The sequence below is a fragment of the Cylas formicarius genome, unplaced genomic scaffold, assembly GCF_029955315.1.
Source record: "Cylas formicarius isolate icCylForm1 unplaced genomic scaffold, icCylForm1.1 PGA_scaffold_6__28_contigs__length_40554024, whole genome shotgun sequence".
Lineage (NCBI taxonomy): Eukaryota > Metazoa > Arthropoda > Insecta > Coleoptera > Brentidae > Cylas > Cylas formicarius.
This window is the reverse complement of record NW_026844347.1, coordinates 15,149,426-15,171,004: the sequence shown is the minus strand read 5'-3', so window position 1 is coordinate 15,171,004 and position 21,579 is coordinate 15,149,426. Positions and strand designations below refer to the sequence as shown.

At 34.7% G+C, this 21,579-nt stretch overlaps 1 protein-coding gene across 2 annotated transcripts in view; it reads left to right on the top strand.

Annotated features, from left to right (window-relative positions):
- Positions 1–1,590: 1,590 nt before the first annotated feature.
- The window catches only part of LOC132703019 (cytochrome P450 306a1), a 246,945-nt gene continuing 226,956 nt past the window's right edge, over positions 1,591–21,579 (top strand). Inside the window, exon 1 of one of the 2 annotated variants that reach the window (XM_060672029.1) lies at positions 1,591–1,730. The gene's annotated coding sequence lies outside the window, so the exon portion shown is untranslated. Of the gene's footprint in view, positions 1,731–3,006; positions 3,273–21,579 lie in introns of those variants that run through there. The other variant, XM_060672027.1, reaches the window with a different exon arrangement.

Sequence of the window (21,579 nt, the reverse complement as noted above, 5' to 3'; positions counted from 1 at the left end):
AAAAAAAGACATAGCCTAATAATTTTTACCAAAGTCACATAACAGCTTCTGAATATTTTATTGTGGTGAAGTGTAAAAAAATAAATTAAAAATATATAACGTTACATAAACAATTTATTAAACTAATGCACACCATTAAATGTTCAGCCCAAATCGAAAACCAATAATCAAGAAACAATAACCCAATTGACCTGGATACCGAGTTGACGTGTGAACAAACACGTCATCTTTAAAACGCAAAATATTAGCATCAGAAAATGGTAACTGGAACAGTGGAATTCAGTTACTTTTTGTGATGAGTCAAAAATTTATATGTGTGTGGGAGGTGATCAAAAAAGAGTAATAAGAACAAAAAAAGAGGATTTCTATAAGGGTAGCTTAAAACGTACTGTAAAGTTTGTTGGTTTTTGGGAAATGGAACAGTTAAAACAAAGAAGTATCAAGAAATACTGGAAAACAATTTAATTCCTAGCATTCAAAAATTGTGCTGAACAGAGAGATTTATTTTTCAGCAAAATAGCGCATCATTGCTAGAACTATCCGAAAGTGGTTTGAAAATCATGCTATTCGGGTTATGGATTGGTCTTCAAGCAATCCTGATTTGGTCCACAAAGAAGGTTTAAAGTCTAAAATTAAGGAAGTGTGGAATACTTCATATTAAATTGTTGCAAAGAATATATTACATTTTTTACTTATTATATTTTTTTGATTAATTTTTGTTTACACTCCACCGTAATAAAATACTCACAGTTGTTTTTATACTAATCTAAAGTGAGGATATCAAAAGTTGTCGCATTTGTTTTCTCATTGCTAAGTACTAACCTCAACAGCAAAGTTCTGTGTCGGGGGAATATCTTAATATTTTGCAGCTTCCTTCCATTCATTTCCTATGGAACGATAATATTTTTTGTTATCTGTATAAGTTTCGAAAACCAAATCTCATAGATAAAACTAACAAAAAGAGTAAGTTGTTGATCCTTAGATTAATGGTTTAGACCTTCATCAGTGGTGCAGTGAGACGATATAGTTTTAAATACTGTAGTATAAGTTTTAAGTTTTTAAAAACTGTAGTATAAGTAGTATTGTACTGACTCAATTGAACTCATAAAATATCTTCTAGTGTTTTATCTATTAACAGTTAAAAAAAATAGGAATGTTGCTAAGATGATTGATGTTTACCTCTAATGTGGTTCCTGTATATTAGTGAATTTTCCGTTCAGCCTTTAAATTCTGATTATTTTTATAGAATAGCTCCCTTGTCTTTGTTGATTTTTGAGAAAATAATTATTATCTCTATTTTTTGTTCAAATTTTGGCCATAGTTTACAAAGCAGTTTTATATGGAGACAAGAAAATTTTATTTTTTTCTAACTAACCAAAACTATATTTTATCATCTAGAATGATTATAATCTTTTTATGTATTTATAAATACGCTTTGGCAATACGCATAAATAAATATTAGTAAAAACTTCCACATCCACATCCAAAGCATTACTTTTATCTGAATTATTATCCAAATCACTTTCAAAATAAATCTCTATATGGTTTCCGTAGGGTTAGATGTTTACAACTTGGCGTCAGTCGTGATAACTACCATTATCTATAGTGCGTCTCGTTAATAATTGGCAGCAACGTCTTTGCTATATGTAATATTTATATTTTATTATAGTAGTGCAAAAAAACGACAATCTAATATCGTTATTATTAACTGTTTTGGATAAAGAACCAAGGTAAGTGTAAACTCTAAATTACATACCACACAATTTTATTAAGATAGAATTAAGATGAGGTTAAAGCCACAACTCCCTGTGGGACATAGTAATGGGTACGATTCAGTACGGATTTTAGAGCGGAATTTTTCGTAAGCGTTCTAATGCTCAAATGCTTTAGCACTTTATTTTAACGGGAACTTAATGATGAGCGGTTAAAATCAGGAGTTACATTCTATGATTTGATGATCCAGTTATTACATAAGATGTGGATCGGATGGATTTATAAGAATATTTTTAAAATTTCATAGATTCGTCTATGACAGTTTTTACAACACCTCTGGATTCCTCCTGTGTTGGTTTTTGCTGAGTCAAAATTACTGACGTTTCGCCTGTTGGGCTCTTCAGAGCTTGACTGAAACTGGCTCGTATTTTACTCTGTACCTGCTTGTATAGTGTTTGAGGGAGGACGCTAATGAGAGGCATAAACACCGTCTCGGATGACTGATTCCCAAATTGGTGATAGGTAGAGACTGAGTCGCGGTTAAGATTGTTAGGTTTATAGATTTCTATAGACTCTCGGATTTTTCGTTTTTAGAAGAACTGATTACATGCAAGAATTTTAGTTTTATCGAATAAAATTTTATGTCCGGTTTCATGAGTGTGTTGGGCAACAGCCGATGAGTTTATTTGTCTTAGTCTTAAGGCTCTTTCATGTTCTTCGAGCCTAGTTGATATTTTTCGTCCGGTCTCTCCAATATATTCTTTGCCGCATATGCATGGAATGCTGTAAACTCCTAATTGCTCTAAAATAACCATTTATGTAATTAAGATCAGACGTTAGCAAAGTATTAGTTTTAAGCAGTGTTAAACACTGTCGTGACCCACTCAAGGGTTTCCCGTCCTATGACAGGCGAAAAGTTATCTAAATCGGCATACAATTCCCATGCGGACACACCTAATTTCTACCAGTGTGTTTCATCTTTTACGTCCTAGATGGCGCCAGCTGTATTAAGGCAACATTTTGACCACTATTTAACACTTCCACTTGCACTAAATGTTTTTTATTTTTGTCCTAAACCAAAATAACTACTATTTTTGATAATTCAGTTCCTTCTGTTCATTTCAATGATTTACTCCTTTGGAAATAACTTTAACCAACAACGCTTTTTATGCTTCGAATGACCTTGATTATAACAACAAAATTGACTCAATCAGTTAACGCTAAAAGCAATAGCAATTTAAGAGGTAAGTATTTAAATCGACTTAGAAAAATTTCTGATCAGGCAAATGAAAATGTGATTAGTTATATTGGGGCGTGTCAGGGCAACAAAAGCCATTATGGCCCTAAAAAATCAGATCGTATTTATTTAAGCGGCGGGCATAATATTGCAAAAGTGTATAAACTATATCAAGGCAAAGTTCCTATTCAAAATGTTTCATACGAGTTCTATAGAAATGTTTTTAATACTGTAATTCAATGTATCCTTCGGGTATCCTCGTAAAGACACCGGTACTGTCTGTGATCAATATACTGCAACAACCGATTAAGACTCCAACTAGGTGGGTAAGTGAAATAGTTTGCGTAGACAAGGGAGACACAGTTCGCCTATGCTGCGATTATACAAAATTAAATGAAAATGTACTTCGTTCTCATTTTCCACTCTCAAAGGTCGAAGATACGTTGGCACACACAAGGGTTTTACATATTTTTCTAAATTAGACACCACAAGTGGGTTCTATCAAATAAAATTTGAAGTGAAAGTGAGATTTTAACTACATTTATTACACCATATAGTAGGTTTTCCTTTAAGCGACAATATTTTGATACATGCTAACGCCATTGAGAAACATGATGAAATATTATATAAAGTATTGTCAAAATTACACAAAGAAAACCCAAAAAATGAATCAAAGGGAAAACAACGGTGAAATATTTAGGTCATATTATTTGCAAAAAGGGTATTTCAGTTGACCCTGAGCGCGTAAAAGCAAGGTGAAAAAACAACAGGACATTACATGTTCTAAAAGTGCGACTCCGATCGGGCCAAAGCGTGACATTAAAAGACCTGCATATTTATCTGATTATGTGTAACTAGATATAAGTAGAATGGAAATCATGTTGTAAACGTCAACTTTGTAAAAAAAAGGGGATGTGCCAGGGGGTTAGGCAATACACTTACTCTCGTGCCGGTGCACGGAACTGAGCAAAATAGTGTTAACCGTATCGTGGGTTGATTTTTTTGATAAATTATACATTAAATATGTACATGTCAACCAGCGTGTTTCATTCTATATGACGCCACCTGCATTAAACCAAATGCTAAACTTTGTGAGAATTTTTTTCAACAGAATTAACTCAACAAGTTTAACTGGCACCATATTATGGAGAAAAAAAATGAAAATAATTAATATTGCTATATAGCTGTAGGAAGGAATTAAGAAAAAAATAACCGGAAGGTTGCAGTGAATCTAAAAATGTAATAAAATATAGGGCATGCTGTTTAACTTAACTATAACAGCGCTATTCATTTGAAAGTTTTTACATTCTAATGTAAGGTTTTACCGTCAAAAATCACTGTGTAGTCGTTTGTGGGAACCATCTGCATGACAGATTCAATAGTAACCAAAGTGACCCTCTTTTTTTCTCAAAACGTACGTTCATAACCTTTAACTTTTTAGCTCGAGGTCCGGCCCTACATATGCCATGGCTTCAGAATAAAAATCGTCTTCTGTGATCTGGTCACCACTGATAAGTTCTTTGCAGGACACTAAACGTGGTATATAGCGATTGTATCTTCTTGTCTAATTGATAGTTTTTATTATATTATCCGAAATTCTTGATCTTTCGTTTAACGTCCCTTGATTACCAATGTCGGCAACCTCTGACTTTGTAATTCGCTCTAGAATAATTTCATACATGTGATTGAAAATTAGAAGCATAATTATTAACCGAATCTATTGTTTATGCTGGAATGACTTGTGAAGCAGGGACCGTATTAAAGTAAATATCTTGGCATGAGACGATGGAAATTGAAGAATTTCGTGATGTGAGATTTGGTTAACTAATTTTAAAATAGCACTATGCTACACCAAAACTAAGAAAGGACCGCAAAGAAGTAGGAAACCCAGACCGTTGAAATTACTTATTCAAATGAATTTGCTATATAAAAAATGAATAAAGTAAGGTTATACTGTTAATTCTTCGTCCTTTTGGGTTTGGAACTATGAAACGCATTGTTCTATGTTCAGATACCAGAGCGATATCTGTCAAAATATTTTTTCGTAAAAAACTATAACAAAATGCAAGTAAAATCTTTATCGCGCGGCTATGGTAGTCTGTTAAATATCGTACGTGAATTTCGAAAGTCTGTTGGCAAAGGTCAGCGCAAATGACGACGCGTTTTGTATCGCAAAAATGGCGCTTAAATAGCGGACATATAAGGAACGGCACCGGCAAAAATAAATTTTGGGTCCAACGACCTCTGTCGTCGATTTTGTTTTTTCGACCGCCGTTAAAGTATCACTCATATTGGGATCGATCGATTGGACACGCGAAATTGATTTGTCGCTTTTTTTTCTTCGTTTGCGCGGCACCGTGTAATGAAATGTTTAATGAGATACTCTCAGGCAATAATACTGTTATGTTTGTTACTCTGTCGTCGTAATTAACCAGCGGTTATATGCGCTTTTTATTTTGTATGTGTGTGAACTGCTGGGCAGTCGAAACGAGAGGCGTTCCACAGACATTTTTACCGTACACGTTCTTCCAATTATCCCAGTAAACTCTCGAAATGTTACGTAATACCAAGGTATTCTCAATAATTCCGTGGTAATGCCATGCTATTTGTTTTGCTAGTTAACAATGTTATTAAAATACGTTTGTCCAATCTGTCATGAAAAATGGCGGAGATATAATTTATTTTTTATGGATCTATAAGTAGCTCATGCATATAACTGTCAATGTCAATTAAAGATATCACTTCTATTCCTTATTGGATTTTAAGTTATGTTGCGAAATTCAAAATTTCAAAAAGTATAATATTTTCGATCAATAAAAAAAAATAGCTTAATCCCATTAATTTCCAAACAACTTTATTAGCAGTGGTCAATGTAATGTTTGGGTTGAATTTTATTATTTTGTATTCTAATAATTATTGTATATATAAAAATATTATAATATAATACTGTATATTATATAAAAATATTGATTTTGAATTTTGAATATATAATCAAATATTATGATAGCATTAAAAGTAAAGTATTCTTAAAGTTCTTTGGAATGTCGCCTTTTTTATTTAAGTTATTTTATACTGGCCTTAGGATTTTTAAACTTCTACAGATAGTTAAATTACTCTTAAAGTTTGTCTTTGATGACGTTAATACTATTTGAAAATATTTCTGCATTGGTTGTGGACGAATAAAACTCGTTGACGTTTCGCCAATTATCACGTTGACTTCTTCAGCCCTTAACTGTAGTAAATAAACCTCATCGAGCTTCCACCATTTGTGAACAATATAGAGATGCATTGTTTAAGCAGTTTTTGCTGTCGAATGTTAATTTTATATTATTGATATTGATGATGATTAAATAGATCCCCGTAAACATTACATTAAGGGTCTTAAACTATTAAAAAAATCAGCATGTACATTTCAAAACAAATGCGAAAATCTGGTGGTCCGTGTTTAAAAGAAAAGCTAGTTTGTTATATTAAGATTGGCTCAAAAACCAACCATTAGTCAGGTATCGCCCTCCATGTATTGCGGAAAAATAATGTCTTTCTTAGTAACGAAAATAGATAAAACAATACAATATTACGGAAATAAAAATATATTGCATGTTTCTTTTTGTTTTATATCCAGTGTGTGTTTTTTATAAGATAATTAAATTACAAAGTGCACCATATATTCATGAACAACTAACATATGGTACGGCCGTTCTTAACATAAATATTTGTCGGCAACAAGTGCTAAATCACAAAACTTGAGTTACTAATAATATCTTGTACTATATAAATGAAAACAAATTTATTTCTGAAAAAACGTATTTATTATATATTATGACATAAGTTTCAAGTTATAATGAACAAAATATAAAAAGATTTACAATATTTTTTTATTTTAGGGGCTTAAAGTCAAAACGGTCCAAGTGCCAATATTATTGCACGCTTAAAGTAACTTAGTAAACACTTTATAATTTAGTATATAACGCAAAATAATAATAGAATTAGTGTCAGTTTGTGCATTCTCCGATCTTCTGGATAATCTGGTTGATTTTCTGGCTTTAGGTAGGGTACCTATTTCGAATTTATTTTATTTTACCAGCTGACCGTGGATTGTTTAGGATTTGACTCAGAAAATTTTACATCTAAGTTTTTGAAGTAGTCAATAGTTGTATATTTTTTTTTAAATCTTTACTTTGCAGAAACGACCTACTTCAGACTAATTATTCCTGATGGTGGCCCCAAAACTGTAACAAATTACCACATTATGCCTTTATGCACATTTCACTCTTGAACTGTTAGTTAATTATTTAAAGAAATTCAAATGCTATTTACAAATCTTCTGGATTCGTCCTGCGTCTTTTGTTTATAAATGAAACTTGCTGACGTTTCGTCAATCATCCAGTTAGCTTCTTCAGAACTTTCAGTTTCAGTTAAGCCCCGAGGAAGCCAACAGGATGACTGGCGAAACGTCAGCAAGTTTGATTTATAAACAACCGTCGCAGGAGGAATAAAGAAGATTTGTAAATGCTAAAAGAGTTTTTTAAAAACAAACCATTTTTCTCTTCTCCTCTTTTCTAAGTACCTCTGGTTTCTTTCCTTTTCCTTATTTTTTCTGGTGTCTTCTGGTATTTGTCTTGTTACGTTTACAACGCTTCACTTCTTTAAAAATTGGTCATAGGTCATAGGTGAGCAGACTGAGGTTATGGTTCTTAAGTCGGAACTAAAATTGGCCAGACCAAATGTGGACAATAACATTTCTGAGCATATCACAGGCAATATGTTTGGTTTGAACGAGTCAGGTGATAATTTATCACCTGAGCAAAGGTCTGAAAAGTATCTGCTTAAAGTGAAGGACATTGAAGGAAATACTCAACTCTCGAGGTGTCGACTGATTCTATCATACAATTTAATTGGGGTAGCGGGAGGCCGCGTCTGTTAAAAGTGAATTGTCAAAATCAGATAAGTGCAGTTAGTGTCTTAAAAGCCTCTAAAAATACTGAAGAACTCACCAGATTATCATACTGTTTCGATCTTATCGGAGAAGACACCACGGCAGATACTGAAGTCGCAGCTAGAGGAGAGAAAAGCAAATAGTGAGGATGGGTTGGGAATCAAATACATATGAAGCATGTCAAAGATTGTGAATTTAAACTAAATAAAACACCCAATTTCAATTTCTGATACTATACTAAATTTAACGGAATAAATGCGAAAACTCATGAAATATTTAATACTACCTTTCTGGACATTGTCGGATTTACTGAGACTTGGCTGCATTCTGATGTCTCCAGTTCGGAAATCTTCTCCGATAATTATACCGTTTATCGCAGTAATAGGAACTTTGTAGCTACGGGTAGACGTGGAGTGCTTCGTGCCGTGAATAATGAACATGTTCTTTTGTTCATTGACTAGTATTTCTAACGCTGTTTATTTTGTCGGTTGCAAGATTGCTCTGGGACAATCTTTTGATCTAATGATTTCGAGACGTTCTTGGAGTATTTTTCGGGGTTTATTGATGTTAGTAAAAATAATATAACTCTTGGCGACTTCAATGTTCCTAGCTTCATTTTAAATACTTCTAATGACCTCCGATTTACTTCCACCATTTATTTTTAAAAAGCAACAGGTCTTTAAAAATATTACAATGTGTGCAATAACATGAATCGTTTGCTGGGTCTTGAAAGAGACGAGTACAATATATATATATATATATATATATATATATATATATATATATATATATATATATATATATATATATATATATATACATATATATATACTGATTGCCTTGCTGATGGTACGCCTTTGGTATCCGTTTTGTCGAAGACAGGTACTAATTTTCTTCAGTTCTTTATCTCTGTTCCTCTCGTTTGTGAGCCTGAAGGACCGAGCAATTAATGTATTTGCCACTGCCTGTATCTGTGATGGGTGGTGATGAGATTTAGCGTTCAGATATCTATTAGTGTGTGTTGGTTTTCTATAGACAGTGTGTTCCAAGTGTCCATCTTCGGTCCTTGTGATGTGCACATCTAAAAAGGGCAGACTGTTATCCTCTTCAAGTTCTATTGTAAATTGAATCCTTGGGTGAATGGAATTCAGATGATCTAGGAATTTCAAAAGCTCCTCCTTGCCAAAAGGCCATACAACAAATACGTCATCAACGTATCTTGTCCATAGTTTTGGCTTCAGATTTGCCTTCTCTATTGCTTTCTTTTCGAAGTAAATCATGAAGAGGTTGGCAATCACAGGTGAGAGAGATGATCCCATTGCTGCTCCATCTATTTGTCGGTAAATTTTCCCGTTGTGCATAAAGTAAGCGTTTTTCAGGCAATGTCTTGACAGATCCATTATGTGTGGCGGAAGATCTTCGATTTCTTCTATAAGCAAGAGTGCCTCTTCTACTGGAATACTCGGGTAGAGGGATTTGACATCGAAACTTGCCATAATGTCGTCCTTGTCCATCCTGAGAGAACCTAAAATCTGAGTGAAATGTTCTGAGTTTTTAACATAGGAATCTGCCTTTTCCACTATAGGCTGAAGTGCACTGGCCAGATGTTTTTCCAGCTTGCATAATGGTGAGTTAAAGCCGCTTACGATTGGACGCAGGGGAACCGCGTCCTTATGGATCTTTGGGAGCCCGTAGAATTTTGGGCAACGACTCGATTTTTCCCTCGGAATAAGTTTCTTCTTTGTATCCTCGTTTATTGATGAATCGAGAATTTTGGACTTAGTTGTTTTTTCCAAATATGTCGTGGGATCTCTGGTGACTAGTTTGTATATTGGGTCGTTCAAAATATCCTCCAATTTTGCATTATAATCCGACGTATTCATGACGACAGTGGCATTTCCTTTGTCTGCTGGCATTATTAGAATGTTTTCGTTTTTGTTTAGATTCCTTAAGGCTTGCATTTCTTCTCTGCTTAAGTTTGGTTGCGGTGGTTTTGACTGTCTTAAGACTCTGGCGACATCTTGCCTAATTAACTCCGCATCTTGTTCGTCTATGGTGGAAAGACTTGCTTCGACCTTGGAAACGATCTCTTCGACGGGTACTCTTTTTGGACCTATTGCATAGTTAAATCCTTTATTCAGTACGCTGACTTCTGTATCGTTCATAATATTTCAGCATACCATCTTTCTATATATATATATATATATATATATATATATATATATATATATATATATATATATATATATATATGTATATATATATATATATATATATATATATATATATATATATATATATATATATATATATATATATATATATATATCCATCTTTAAATATCAACAACAGTTGTACCAACTTAACAAAAAAAGAACTCAAATCAGAAGGATGGGTGCGCCACACGGTAGTTATACGAGAACAAGGTTAAAAAATAGCCCTCTTTTATCTGATTTAACATCATGTTGTCATTTCAATAACAACTTTTATAAAACGCTAATATCGTTACCTGTAAAAAAAGAGACATTCTATATATCTATGCTAAAAGCTAGGACGGTAATTCCCGTGAGTCTATGCATTTCTATTCAGATTGCATCGATTATTGAAGGAAATCCCGCAATAACCAGTCGATTTACTGCTGACATCGCAAACAAACTATGCATCGGGTCGTTGAACTACAAGGCCGCTTGCGTTGTAATCGAAAGACGATTCTAACTGAAAAACGATGTTTTTCCTCGGGCTATTCGCGAATTTATTTTCCAATTCTGGCGCTGCTAAACATAAACAAACGTGCCCGTTTAATTTATAATCCCAATGTTTACGCGAACGTTTAACCAGCTCATTATACCTGCATAAGGGACAATAAAGCATTATTAGTGGTTCTGTTGTCATTTTATGTGAATTGTGGAACATGACGCAATTTAGGATATAATGATAATAATAATAATAATAATAATAACAATAATAATAATAATTATAATAAAACTTTCTTGTACGCGCGGCGCCCAAATTCAGACTATTAACTCGGGGGCTCTACCTCTGGTGTCGCACACATTTGGTATTTTAATATGGACTTAGACAAATTTGCAAGCTTTAGATCGGAAAATAATTATCTATGTAGCCAAACACCGCGCTCATCACCTCATCGTCAAACCGCAGGCTTTATTTGCCTAGGAATAAAGGTGGAAGATGTTACCACTTCGACGGGTTAACAGATTTTTTTTTTTAAAAAGCTAAAAGATAACGGGGAGGTAGACACTCTTATTAAAGCGTTAAATTAAAGGTGGTCAGACTATAATTGACTCGGTGATTCACTGCTCGAAAGTTGTTTAAAATTGCGGGGTACGTACTACTTTTGCCCTGGCCACCCAGTTGGTGAGGGGAGTGGGTAAAACATAAGCAAAATTAGGCGCCACCCGTTTTTCACCGGACGTCGCTCCTCCAATAGTGAAAAACTGATTATCACAAAACGGGAAAGGAGGAGTATTAGCTACAAAAAAAAGTCTAGGCCCTCAATTAACAGCAAGCGTCTATTGCTTTAAAGTCTCCAAAGAAAGGGGGAAAAACCAAAAGTACGAGTTTGGTGTTATATAAACCATAAGCTTCCAAAGAAATGGTTATAAATAATCGTTTCATCCTTACGGTCTTGAGCGCTCAATCCTTAAATAAGCCGGCCGCATAACAGGCAAAGAATACCTAAAAGCTCAAAATCAATCAATCAATCCGCTTTAGAACAGTATAAATCACTCACAGCTACCAAATTGTAGTGCTATTGCTCTGTTTTTCTCTGGTGGATGTTAATTAGCATGACCTTCAGAATGTTTTGGAATGGACGGTCCTCAGTTTCAAAAGTCTTCGAGACACGAACTTCAGCTTGGGCGACCTTTTTGGAGGTATTGGCAAAAGAAGATGCCTGTCGCTGGTTGTCCGAACAAACTAGTGCTTATTATTTTGATAGGGCCATTTATAATACCCGGAAATAAAAGGCCTAAAAGGAAGCAGAACCACGCTAAGTACCCAGTTACATCATGCCGCGCCAGAAGAGACCACGTGATAGGAAACAAAAAGTGAAATTTCAGGATATATAATATAATATGTGGTATAACGAGCTTACCAGGTTGTTAGTGGCCTTCCTCGCTAGTCATCGGAGTTGTTTAAATTCGCTATATTCAAATCCACAAAACGTGATATCAACTGAATGAACCTTAATATATGGGTGCGAAACTCCGATGGGTTATATCCACGTTAGTATTCTAAATCAGAAGAAGCCCGATACTAGCTTGTACTTTTAATATTGAAAATAACAAAAAAAAACACAAAAAGATTTCATTTTGAACATTATTAATTGACATTTGGCTTGTGATCAATTAAAATGTTTTCGTGTAGGAAAATGCCAAATCAAGTGCATCAATCGAATGCAGTATAGGAAAGTTGATTTTCTTTGCTTTACGCGGGAGTGCTTTGACCAAAGGCAACTTTCAAAAAAGTTCTAACGTTAATGGCGTTTGTTTACATTGTAGCTGAGATAAGTAAGGATTAAATTGGGATTCCGGCTAGTGATCCAGGACAAGGTAACGCAAGTAGTAATTTAAATTTGCTTCCAAGTGTAGTTAATGTTAAATATGTCAGCAATATGGATTGGAAACCTCGATGTCGCAGGTGAAATTGAACAAAACCAATCATTATGAACACTTAACTGAATTTAAGGTCAGCGCAAGGTGCAAAAATTGTACAATAGTTGAGTACCGATAATTAATATTCCTAAAACTGATTTATAAACATGCTTTCTATTCTTTTTTTTTTAGTGTTTTACTGGCGCATGTACCATTTGTATTTAGAAGGACGAGAAGTAAAGACGAGCTGGAATATGAAGGAGATGAACCTAATGGGTGTTTTTTTTATGTATAGAACTTTAAGTTGGCATTACTGTTCAAGATTTAACAGCTGTCAAGTGATTTATTCTCAGTTTGGTTTGGCAATTCATCATGAATAGACTCACTCCTGAACAACGCTTGCAAATAGTGCAATTTTGTTTCGAAAATAATAGTTCTGTACGGAATACGTATCATGCACTACGTCCATTTTATCGTAGGAAAATTGTCCATCAGAGCAGTTAATTCGATTAACCATGGAACGTTTTCGCACCACATTTACTATTATTGATAACTCGCATCCCCAGAGACGCCGTACGGTGGGTACAGAAGAAGCTATTGCTGCTGTAGAGCGTAGCATTGAGGAAGACCCGAATGAGTCCATCCGCCATCGAGCACAGGAATTGGATCTGTGTCCATCCACTTTATGCAAGATTTTGCGGAAGGATCTTGGTTTACGTGCTTACAAAATCCAACTCGTGCAAGAATTGAAGCCAAACGATCATCAAGTAAGGCGTAGATTCGTCGAATGGGCCCAAAACGAGATTGCCGTTGGTCCCGATTTTCATAAGCGAATTTTGTTTAGCGATGAAGCGCACTTCTGGTTGAATGGCTACGTTAACAAACAAAACTGCCGCATTTGGAGCGAAGCTAATCCTCAAGTGTATGTCGAAATACCGTTACATCCAGAAAAACAGAATGTTCATTGGTCCGTACTTCTTCAAAAACGATAATGGCCAGAACTTTACAGTCAATGGTGATCGGTATAGACCTATGATTACTAACTCTTTCATTCCTGAATTGAATAACCATGATGTCCAGGAGATGTGGTTTCAACAAGACGGCGCAACATGTCACACAGCTCGTGCCACCATCGATTTATTGAAAGACACGTTTGGTGACCGCCTAATTTCACGTTTTGGACCTGCGAATTGGCCTCTTGTGATTTATCACCGCTAGACTACTTTCTGTGAGGCTATGTAAACTCATTGGTCTATGCGGATAAACCACAAACGCTTGATTATTTGGAAGACAACATTCGCCGTGTTATTGCCGATATACGGCCACAAATTTTGGAAAAAGTCATCGAAAATTGGACGTCCAGATTGGACTACATCCGCGCCAGCCGTGGCGGTCATATGCCAGAAATCATATTTAAAATGTAATGCCACAAGATTATCTTTCGGATAAATAAAATTCATGTCAATCGAATAATCCATCGTTGTTTTATTCCAACTTAAAGTTCTATACATCGAAAAAAAAACACCCCTTACTTACTATCCCTTTCATATTTGTATATATGCCTATTATTTGTACCTGTTAAAATTATGTTAATTAATATTGCTGGATTAAACTTAGGTATTTAACTAAAAGGAATTTTCTGATTTGGGGTAAATCTAGTCTGTAAGAAAGAGGCTTAGGTAATCTGGAAATTCGTTCCAAATAAAGGAATTGTATACTTACTTCACTAACTCCACTGTGAATCTGCACAGAGCGGTAGTGGCAGCTGGCAAAAACTATTCTCCACTAAACCTGACTTCTGCGACTCCTCCTAAAATAAAAAAGAATATTCAAATGCTCGAAGAGGAGTGGGGAAATAAACAACTATATGGAAGATGCACAGCGGCTTTGAAGGGCAGTGAGGTTGACGAAGGGTTGTCCACTCACCAAGGGTAGTCTGAGACCTGAAATAGAAAGATTTATCAAGCAATTCAGGATCAGGTGTTGGCACAAAAAAATACAGTAAGTATATCCAGAAAAAGGAGTTACTCAATGACCAGTGTAGGATGGGCTGAACAACACGGGAATATAGTCAGCATCTGTCGTCTGGATGCCCAACCCTCGCGCTAAGAGAGTACATGGAGCGACAAAACAGAGTTGCAGGAATATTTCACCAAGAAATATAATATAATATAATCTAATTAATACAGTAACACCGTTTTATCAATACTTGCCTGAAAATATAATGTAGAACGAAAATATAAAAATCTATTGGGACAGGGAAATGGTAACGGATAGGGACTTGCCACAATAGAACCGATATAGCTGAATTGAACAGAGAATATCTTTGAAATCACGATACCACTCGTGGATACCCACAAGTTAGGTGAGCATCAGGCATTGGCACTGGTTTTTGCCCGCAATTATGGAAGTTACCTGACGATGGCCTAAACTTCGGGTCCGATAGGTATTAAAGGACAGAACATTAGAACTCCGAAATATTTTGGTAATATTTTTTTTGTTTATTTAGGTGGGTATAATCTTATTAAATTACACTAAGAAAAATCAATGATATTAAATACATACAAAAAAATCTTAGCTAGGAATATCTATAAATAATTACATTTTTATTCTAATTGTCTAAATCTAATTCTTATGTTGTTTGTATATAAATGTAAGATTCCTCAATTTTTAGAATTCACTGTACTGAATTTTTCCAGCCCTCAATTGGTATGTTATTGATTACATTTTTTATCAAATTTATAACACTGCTCTGATCTTCGATTTAATTTATTTCCACAAACGCTCTATGGGGATAAACATGCACTGATATCGAAGAAGAAGTAAAACAGTATGCCCAGCCTGTTCAATCAAATTATCGCGTACACTAACAGTTTTGAGTGGAATCAACCCATATAGTGCCGTGTGTATCGAACCGTGTTTCATCAAGGTAAATTATGGATCTGTTGTCTACTACGTTTATTCTTTTTCTTCAATTATCCATTATTAGTAATATCATTTATGGACGTTATAGGCGTTTTTGTAAGTAGACAGGTTTCTTTTAAAGCTTCTTGTTTAATAAGTCCTTTACCTTTTTTGAAACGCACAGTAAAGACGATTATTCAACGCTGAAACAAATGGTTAACACTGGAGAAATAAATCAGAAAGAAAGGAATATACCTGACCACCCCTGCCTTATATAGTTAGAATCCAACCTAAAAACCAGGAGGGAGTGGGAGATTACAAGCGACCAGGTGACAGGCGCAGTGAGCGAGACAATGAATTGGAAAGCACCAGTTCCGGACAACATCCGGTACAGCGATTCAAGGGTTCATATGAACATTTGGCGAGATGCTTTACTTACCTGTTAGCCAAAGCGGACCTGACTCCTCTCTTCATGACCAGACATCTAAAAACTACTTATCCTAGATTGCCGCAAGGGGTCAAAAGGGTGCAAAGAGCAGCTTTTAATAAACAGATACCGTCATAACTTCGCACACGAAACGTACAAGAGGACTGCACTTCGCCTATATAGACTATCAGAAGACATTTGATAACATACCGCACTCTTGGCTCTCGCAGGTGCTTGAAATTTACAGAATAGATGAGCACATAGCAGGTGTCCTTAGATTTTCAATGGCTCACTAGAAAACCCAACTAACACTTATTAACGTTTTGCTGAATAGACAAAATAAAGGCTGAGATTCCGATTCTGAAAAACAAAGTCACCTTTGGTATATGGACGACTTGAAACTCATTAGTATGAAGTTACTATTCGGCAAACGTAAGTTAAACAGCAAGACTAGTGTTTGCACGAATTTGTCTCCGCATATATCAATATTCATTTCTTTAAGTGCATTTCTTACTTCTTCTTCGGTAATATATGGTATATCATTCTTCTCTCTACTTTTATAAATCTACAATTTCTAGGCTTTACCAAATTCTCGTTATCCTTTTTTAATTTTCTATAGAATTGCTTCCCATCTCTGGTCTGTACTGTAATGTCTTAGGTCTTTGTTTTATTTAGCTCTTCAAGCTGTTTTCTTCATTTTGTTTCGTTTTTATTTTTCTTCTTTCCTCTATGCTCTCTCTGGTTTGCTTGTTTAATTTACTTTCTTTGTTGTTTAGCTTGTTACAGTATCTTTTTTGGGCGGTCAATACTGTTTCTGTGATAGCGATGTTTAGGGCATTAACGTGGAGAATTGTCTCCATGTTCATGAAAGTGATGAATTTCTCGTTTTCAGAGATAATATTAGGTCCGTTTTATTGGGGTTACTCTGTTATTGGAGAAAAGAGCCGATAACAGGTGTTTTAATTCTGGATTCTGTGACTCAGGTTGAGATAATTTTACGGCTCTGTAAACAAGATAGTTGATAACCGATAATTTTTGGGCCGAATTGTGGATGTGACAATGCATTAAAGTATCGGTCTGTGTATGTAGGTTTCCTGTAAATAGAATGACCCAATCTTAGGTCTGATTTTCTATTGATAAGATAAGATATAGAGTTTAAGTGACTAAGAAAATCTGGGAGGTATTCTTGATCGTATCGTCAAAATAGCGCTTCCATAATTTTGGTTTTAGATGAAAGGTGTCGAGGGCTTTTTTCTCAAAGGCTTCTCCTAAATATATTCTCATGGAGAACCCATAGCTGTTCCCGATGTTTGTTCCGGAATCCGGAAGTAGGAATCCAGTAGATTTGTAAATAGTATAGTATTAGTAGAAGTAGTAGGAATTGGAAGTTTCTTTAAATAAAATAATTCCTGTTCTATTTTTGTAGTGAAACCAACATTTATTAATAAGACTGCATATGCTACACAGTCTGAAATATTTCTTATGGTTCTTTTATTTTGTGTGTGTTTCTTGTTGTGTTGTTATGAGGATTAAGTACGAGCTTAAGTACGCTGAGTGACAGGATCCTAAAATCTATTCACATTTCAAAAAAAGAAACGTACATTTGTATATGATGTTGAAAACCTTTATGTCAAAATCGTAAACAGTACCTAAAATACTTCCCTGGGATATTTCCTTTCTAATAGCTAAGGGTCAAGGAGGTGTGCAGTCCAGGCTTTGAGATTCTCCTCTCCGTGTATGGTGCAAACCTTGAGGACTGTATTATCTGAACAGACCAAATTCGGGGTGTGATCGTATCGTTTAATATTTATCAGTTTTCCTCTGTGTACTCCAATGATTCTTTTCAAATATGAACAGTTATTTTTTCAAAATCTTATTAAAATATATGAAAGTGAGCCTTTTCCTTGGCAAATAAAGTGTAAGGAATGTCACGCAAGATTGATAGAAAAACCAAAAGGGATCGAACCGAATCCTTCAAACTTGACTACAAAAGATTATTTAAAAAAATAAATAACCGGCCTACAGGAAATTAAATAAAAAACTCAAGGACTCTTTTGAAGTCTGGAGCATTAAGTAGTTACACCTTAATGTTGCTGGAGGAAATAGCTTGGCGTATCGTTGTATCTTCCCAAAATATTGTGCCAAACTTTAGGAAGAACCTTTAACTCGGAAAGGAGATTTATATGACAGTATTTGCTTCCCTTCATTAGAGATTAATTTTGGCTAGTTTTTGATAGATTTGAGTAATCAAAATCGCTATTCCTTCTTCTTTCTAATTGAGATTTTTTTAATAATTTTTCTTGCCTGGCTTACACGTGTCCTGATTTCTTTGTCGTCAGTTCTATGTTGATCAAAGGTCACTCTCAATTATATTCTTGATAAGAGCAAATAACTTTTAGTTCTATGTTGTATGTATTTGGTTTTATCTGTATTTAGAACTAGTCCCCACTTTTGGTACTCGGACTGCAGTTTTCTTTTTTATGACATCCTTATCATTGACTATTAACATTTGCGAACTGACGTGTGTATAAAGTGGTGTTGGTTAATTTTTTACAATGCTTCTGCTACATATATTTTAAACAACGTGGGTAAAATGCAGCATCTCTGAAGTAAACCCTTTTCTTTTTCTCGATACTATTTACCTGATTTTAATTCTTGATGTTGATTGGTGGTACATATTTTTTGCTGCTTCAATTAGGGTGTGATTTATATTTTTATGTTCTAAACCTGCCATGGCCTGTTAATTGGTACGTTATCATACGTCTTTTGAAGATCAACGAACATTAGGTGAACCTTCCAGGGTTTACATTCTTTAAAATTTCATCAGGCCTTCGATGAGGAATAATCTTATTTATTACATCTGTTTTATTTTTTGCTTCATTCTTTTGAAGATTTTTTCATAACAGACTTTCCCGATGATGATGATGCCGAGATATTTCTCGAATACTTGGTTTAGGGAGAATACATTATCCATACAGGATCTCCATGCGCGAAAACCAAAGTGTTTTTCCTCTTCGCGTGGTCTATACTCTGGTCTCTGATGACTCTTCCATAGACTTTTCTAAATGTGGTAGTCACAGACATGCTTCTATCTTCCATGTGCAGGGAACGGGGTGTCCGTTAATACACATTAAAAAGTTTCGTGATTATCGACAATAGTTTCGTAGAGCTATATTTCTGCAGGTACATTACCTGGACTTGACGCTTTTCCGTTTTTCAGTGTTTTATTTTCGAGAGGAATTACTTTCTCGGTTGTTCTAAGTTTGCTCATTTCCATGCCTCAGTTCCTTTTTGACCTACCATAGAGCTATTAATATCTTTAAACTTTTTGTCTCACAGTATCCTTGGCCGATATAACTCTTTTGGTTTCTCTTTTGTGTTTTAAATACCTCTCGTGGTCTTGTCGGGCTTTTGTTGCTAGTCAGAAGTAAGAGAAAGAATGGGGATACACGATCCTCTGACAGAGGAAATTGAAATCAAGCAACTGATTTCGTATGGATACCATATAGACCGAAGAAAGGAATACCCAGAAGAAGTCAGGAAGGCACTGAACAATAGAGACCTAAAAGAAGGACAATGAGAAGATGGAAGGCAATGACAGGACATTCTAAAGCTGATTTTTATATATAAAATTGCTATTTCGTAATTAACTAATCTAATTCATACGAAAATTAGTTTTCCGAAACCGGTGTTATTTTTTACCAATTGCATTTTTCCTCGAATTGGGTTCAACGAACCGTGGTTATATTTCCGTGTCATTCAAAAACTTGCTTGCAAATTACTCGGATTGTCAAAAAGTAAAATTCTCAATTGCGTGTTTCGAATTTAAAGTAATGTTAAATTAACAATAATCACGTATTTACCGAATTGTTTTGAAGGCAAAAAATAACGTATAAGAGTTTGTTTTGTGGGTCAGATACAGTGGCGGCAGGATTCTTTATTGGCTTAAAAATGATTTTTAATAAGTAAATTAGTAGTCATAATCGGTAATTTGTTCTGGACGTTGTGAAAATGGTTTGTTTACGTCATATCCATATACCGTATGAAGCTTTGCCCAACAGAACATAGGAAATTCTATGTAAATATAATAGAAATACGGTTACAAAACATTAAAGCAAGCAGTAAAATATTCAAGTCTCTACAGTCCCGTTCTTCTGCTCTATTATCGACATTTTCAGCTGAACATTCGCTGTTTTTTATTGCGGTGCCTTTGGACTCGCAGGAAAATAAACTGAAAACATTTCAGACACTTCACTAAGACTGTTTTCTGTATAATACCCCTTAGTTATGGTTACTTTTTCTTCAATCGAATAACACATATTTAGCTTTAATTAAAGCGCGTTTATTAAAACATTTACAAATTACACATTACAAATAAAAATATTGTTACTGATACGAATTTACTTGTTGTGATTAAATAACCCATGATTTTTGTTCTGATTTTGCAGCATTTGTATTAGAACTGAGATAGCTTTTACTTGATGAAAATCCATTTATCAAAATAAATAAGAAATAAAAGTTCAGATTTCCACGAAATTATATATTTGGACATGACAATTGTTTCGACAACGCCGTGTCTTTATCAATTTCGTGAAAATCTGAACTTTTAGTTCTTATTTATTTTGGCATTTGTATTTACAGAGTACGTTAGACGTTGAGTCAGTTGAGGGCACTCGCTCATTACGGTATTAACTTCGTTGTCCACAAATTAGGCTACTACACTAGCAAACCGCACGATAGATCTTTGTATAATTAGGTATTCTACAGAAGAATTATGCAAGCATATTTTTCTAATAAAACATTTCTAAATATTTACCGATATAATTTTCTTAAATGAATTACGTCAATAATTCTGACAATTGGCAATTTCTAAAATTTTTGGGCTCAAAGAAAGGCTTTTTGGCGAGTGGTGAGAATCGATCTGCTTAAATTTCATCGATGTTCGCGACCCATCTTAAGTAGAGAAAAAATTCCGAAAATATAAGGTGAACAACCTCGAGTACCTGCTCAAAATACGAGGCTTGTTCATCAGTAGGTTAGTGGTCCGCGGTAACGATTACCTATTGTTCTGTAAATACTACCAAATTTTTGTTTACGTTCATTTCCTTTGGTACGAGCTAACTGACCGCCTTTACAGTATTTATAGAATTATGGCAAACAAGACGATTTACTTATGTGGAGGAATAAATGAATAATAAGCAATGAGTAACTCTAGATGTTTAGTGAGCATAGTCGATTTCAGAGATAAGAATGGGTTTGTAGGCCCAAGTGCAAATTGTATTTGAATTTGAAATACATGCATAATTTTCCTTGCGTCAAACAAGTTTCTTCAAATGCACAATCTATTCACCTGGTGCAGTTAGTCTAGGTTTTCTGAATTTATATCTTGTGGTTTACTCTGTTCGGCGCCTTCAAGATAACGGTATATATTGAACACACAACACAGAACGTCCAGATTAGATATCGATTAAATGTTAGGTTTAATATTTTGAGACTATGTTAATAATGATAATTTGATTTCTACAAACCTGGAAAAACGAAAATAATAATAATAACGGTAGTTACATGTTAATTATACAGGGTGTTTTCTTATTGAATGTCAATACTCAATTGGGCGATTTTTGGGTCCATTTTAAAAAGAAAATTTCATATGACATCTGTCCTTAACTTTTGAGATACATTTATTTCTATTTATCTATAATGCAACTTTAGAAATTTAATGAAATTTGGCACACATATATTATGTACC